General features: G+C 31.4%; 1 long non-coding RNA gene across 1 annotated transcript; it reads right to left on the bottom strand.

Moving 5' to 3' along the window:
- Positions 335–1,143, bottom strand: LOC110433426. The gene is made up of 3 exons (XR_002450853.1): positions 900–1,143; positions 741–813; positions 335–588 (listed from the first exon to the last, which is right to left on the bottom strand). It is a non-coding gene; the product is annotated as an uncharacterized LOC110433426 (long non-coding RNA).

The raw sequence follows: 5,242 nt of genomic DNA, 5'->3' as shown, positions 1-5,242 counted from the left end.
AGTGTTAGCATAACAATGAAAATATATTTTACTTTTTGAATGTGCATAACAATGAAAATATATTTTATTTTTTAAAACAGTACCAACTTCAAATAAAAAATTAGGAAGAATTAAAAATATTATTTTATAAAGAAATTCTACATACTATATAAAGTTATAACTTGGAATTATATACAATAGAACATGTATTTTGAATATCGTGAACATTATATTTGTCTTATAGTCTGTCGAACTACAAAATATATCAAAAGCGTGTGCAGAAACATCACAGATATATGAAACAACATTTCTCTTGAGCAAATTTTCAAAAGAGAATATCACAATTGTCAGAAGATCAGTGCTCGTTACAGAAAATGTCAAACACAGTACGTCTGAACATCATGTATGTTACATTTGAACATCACAGTGAAGTGGTAATAATTAGAACAATTCTGGTACAAAAAACACTAAGAGCAGGTTCCAGGGAACTCTGGAACATCAGTCTATTAAAAACATCTTCTCAGCCTTCATATTTGGAATTACACCTTCATTGTTTACATGGTTCATCAGTTTATAAGAAACGACCTTCCGAAACTCAGCAACATCACTCTGTTAAATTGTAAAAGAAAACATTAGAAAATAAAACAATAATAAAATTTAATTTTAAACTTGTTTTTAAATTTTCTTTATTTACAACAGAATATATGAAAAATGGTTGAAAGAGAAGAAATTTAAATTCAAATGTAGAGCTGATAACTTACTGGCTTGAATTTCTTGAGAGAGATGCCATCAAAATGTTCAATGAACATCATCACATAGAGGCCACAGTCGAAACTACAAAAAAATGAACAGAAAATCAAATTATATTATACTAATTTAAAACATTCTCATATACAGAATTAATATAGGTAATCCATTACTTATTAGACTGTTGAGGGCAATCAATGATCTTCTTGTCATACTGAAGTAATGCCCTATCAAATATTTTACATTCTTTGCAACTTGTTTGGAAATTTGTAACCTGAAAATTTATTAGTACAAAAGTTTTTATGTGAAACTGTTAGAACATAGAAGATTAATAAGAGTTCTACTAAATAATTGATGAAAAAGGAATTCACCAAATTAGATATGAAACAATTTGTATCTTTAGCACAAGGAATACTGGAAGATGAGAAAAAATTGATCTCTTTTTGTAGTGAATTAACGCAGAGAAGGAACCAATGGTCTTGAGTGCAAATTGGGAAAAAAAGCTGCATAAAAAATATAAAGAAAAGAATATTAATTCATAGAATAATAAGAATCTTACAACTCAACTTGAAACTTTTGATGACTATGAATGAAATATAACATACAAGATCAGCTTCAACAATGTCATAATCGTTATTGATCTGTAACATTTCTTTATGAATACACTCAACTTCAAACTTTTGAGGTCTTTGAACAAGCTTTTGCTGTAAAGTTTAATATATAAAACACATATTTAGAAAATATATGGTACATAATTAACAAAATATAAATAAGCAAACAGAACTTACAACTAAGAAAGGGGAGAAACATATCTTGGCCCTATCAATTCTGGGTTCAGCTAATTGGCTCCTAGTGATATTAATTGATTCACCAAAAAGAGCCATCACGTCATCAATGATGTGTCCTCTAGGCTTTAACGACTGACGAAAGTTTTCATATGTTGAGTGAAAGCCAGAAATAATAACAAAAGGAGATCTATAAAAAAATTTAAATCAGTAAATCATTGACCAAAGATAGAAAGAAGAATTAGAAAGTAATTACTTATAAGAAGAATCTTACGATTGAAGAAAATCCTTATCATGCATGAAGTCATCTCGAATATATTTATTATATATACTTGAGATGTAACTAGCTGCTGTAATGACAATAGAATCATCAGGAATTTCTGCAGTTGCTTTCTTTTTCTTCCTCTTATAAATGACATTAGAACATTTCCGCTTTAGAATATCTACAATATAAAAACAAATAAATTAAGGAGTAAAAGATTATACAACAACTACATATGAGTACCCTAAGCATAACACACTGCATTTTCTATAGCACATAAAACTTCAATTATATTTGCTAGAATGGTAGAAGTTGAAAAACCTTTACTATTTGAAGTAGATTCATGAAATTCAGATTTTCCATTCTCAGAACCTTTAGAATCATGCGTGTGCATTTCATGAACAATAGATTTGTCTTGCGCCTTATTTGCCAAATGTGTCTGACAACAATTAAAGAACAACATTTCTGAAGTCAGATTTCAATAATCTTAATACAATAATAATAGAATAGAACATGAATTATTTAAAACTTGATGTTGTGATATTTAAAACTTGTAGGAACATGTTAAGTACTGAACTTATGTTCTAGAAATGTCAAAACTTCAACTTTGAATAAGAAAAAGTTGGCAACATCATTAACAAAGTAATAATTCATTTATGAAAGATAATACAAATTCTAAAGATTATGAAAGATACATGGAACTACGATGAAAGATTAACAGAACATCAATGAAACCAAACAAGAACATGACAACTATAAAGAAAATATACATAAAAATGAAAAGTACCGTTCTCTTGGAACAAGTATGTTGCTCTTCTGTAGAAGTAATAGCATTGGAAGATGATCGAAAATAAAATACATCAGAAGAAAGAGATGCCAAGCATTTTGAAAATACCGAACCCAAACATTCTTCAGCAGTAATTGATGTAGATTGACCATCAACAACCAAAGAATTGACCTCAGAGAGTAGTTGCTCATAATGCTTCCGAACTAATGGTTCAATGCAATTAGGAACCTTTACAAAAAAAATAACAATTAGACAAATAATACAAATGTGCTTATTCTCTATATGAATTTTACAGTAAAATAAAATGCTTACATCAAAAGCAGCATCACAACGAATAGCTCCATAGGAATTCATATTACCAGAAGAAGCTTCTTCCCGTTCAGAACTTATTGAAATATCAGTCTCATTATCATTGTCAATAGGATTATGAGCCTTTATCAAGTTGGCTATAGAAGCAATTTTATCAAGAGGTAAATGATATGGTGTGTGTGAAATATCTCGAAACTACAAAAGTGAAACAAAATCAAAGATAGAGAAAACCTTAGATAATAATAAAGACAAAAACAGCTCATGATTAATAAATTATTACTTACCGGAACAACACCAAATTCTACACTATTCTCAGATAGTGGAAATCTAACATGATCAGCATCAACAACTAGAGAAAAATCCTCAGTTTTCACATGGCAGAAACGGGGTAAGGCATAAGATATCACATGAGCATTGCCAAATTCTGTATTCATATCCAAAAAATCCATATAGACAACCTAAAAACAAATAATTAATTCATAAGAATCAGGTAAAAAAAACATAAAAATAACGAGCAAGAATATAAAAAAAGAAATTACCACAAGTAATGGCAAGCATGAGCCATAACAATGAGTGTTATTTCGTATATGAACATCATGAGAAGCAATGTTTTCTTGAAAGCGTAGAAGTTCTTGTATAATATAGTCAAATGCAAAAGTAGCCCAATCATAATTCCTTATTTCTGCAGGTCTCATAAGATAGCTAAGAATATTCAAATCAAAAGAGTTCTGAGTATTCGGACAGATCAAAGTTCCTAGAGCCACTACCATAAAAGAACGCATAAAAGCATCTTCATTGTTTTCAGCTAAACACAATCTCACAGCTTCAGCAATTGATGGTTTACGGCCATTAATGACATAATCAACAGAAACTAATCGTGCTTCCTCAATCAACTCTGCAGAAACATTTTCCAAATTCACTGGAGTATCACCACAAATAAAACCAAATACTTGCTGAATCATTGCTCTTGTAAATCTGATACGTTTATCACCATACTGAAACTCTTTAACACCAACTTGAAAATTCCTCATAACCCATTCAAGTAAAGGAATAGGGACTGTGAAAACAGATAAGTTCAAGAAGTGACCAAATCCATTAGCTCGAACAAAATACTTTTGTTTTTCTGAAAGATCATCACAAAGTTTCTTCAACCGACTTGTTGAACAACGAATCTTCACAAGATTTTGCTTAGCCATTATTGTACTACACATTAATAACAAAGCAAAAACATTTTTTAGTTACTAAAAGAAAATCATAAACATCATAACAGAATATCACTTAATTATTAATTAAAATAACAAAAAGAAATATGATAGCAGAACATCATAATAACCAAAACAGTACACTAAATGCTTACTAAGAGAACATCACACTGTACAACAGATCATCACCTACTAACAAACATAACATCACCTGATAAACAGAACATCAACTGCTAATCAACAGAACATCACCTACTAACGAACGGAACATCACCTACTAATAAACAGAACATCACCTACTAATAAACAGAACATCACCTGCTATACTTAAGTGTATGCAACAAACATAAACTTAAAACAGTTTACACTTTACATTCAAAATAATACTAAAACTATAAATTTCAAAGTTAGGATATCAGAACATTTGTATTGAATAAAAATAGTTATCTTTTCTAGTTCATGGATAACTATAGTTGAATAAAATGTCCCAAATTTGTGAATATGATAAATTTGCCACTTCCTAATCTCTTGTAAAAATTGAAATGCCCCAACAACTAAGCAGGTAGGAGTTGAAGATGTTATTAACACATTATAATAAACAAGTTAGTCATGGCCGAACTTAACTTTCTTGTACAACAGAATAAGTTAGGGTTTCAAATCAAATATGAAAAAAACAACATTTTAACAAACAACTAGAAAAAACTAAATCTAAACAGATACATGATTGAAAAAAATGGATTCAATCGCAGGAAGAACAGGAAGAAAAAACATAGATCCAGAACGACTTACAGCTAAGAGAACAACAAGCACCAGAGAAATACAGCAACGGGCATGCTGAACCAACACCGCCGAGATAGAACAAAGGGAAGTCACCGGCGCCGAGAGAGAACAAAGGGAACTGACCGCCTCCAACGCCGCCGACGCCGGTCAGAGGCAAACGCGAAATCGCCACCGCCGACGGGAGAGGAAACAGTCAACAGATAATGGACCAGCGCCGACGCGAGAAGAAACAGTCGAGAGGAAACGAGAAGATAGAGCCACCAGTCAAACGAAGTGTAGGCCCAAAAATAATAAACGCGGAAAATAGTCCAGGCCCACGAGAAGACAAAAAACAGTCCAGGCCCGCGAGAACAAAAGAAACAGTCCAGGCCCACAGAAGAAAGGACCAGCG

The sequence above is a fragment of the Sorghum bicolor genome, chromosome 3 (genome assembly GCF_000003195.3).
Source record: "Sorghum bicolor cultivar BTx623 chromosome 3, Sorghum_bicolor_NCBIv3, whole genome shotgun sequence".
Taxonomy (NCBI): Eukaryota; Viridiplantae; Streptophyta; class Magnoliopsida; order Poales; family Poaceae; genus Sorghum; species Sorghum bicolor.
The sequence above is the reverse complement of the archived record's forward strand: the minus strand, read 5'-3'. Positions and strand labels throughout refer to the sequence as shown.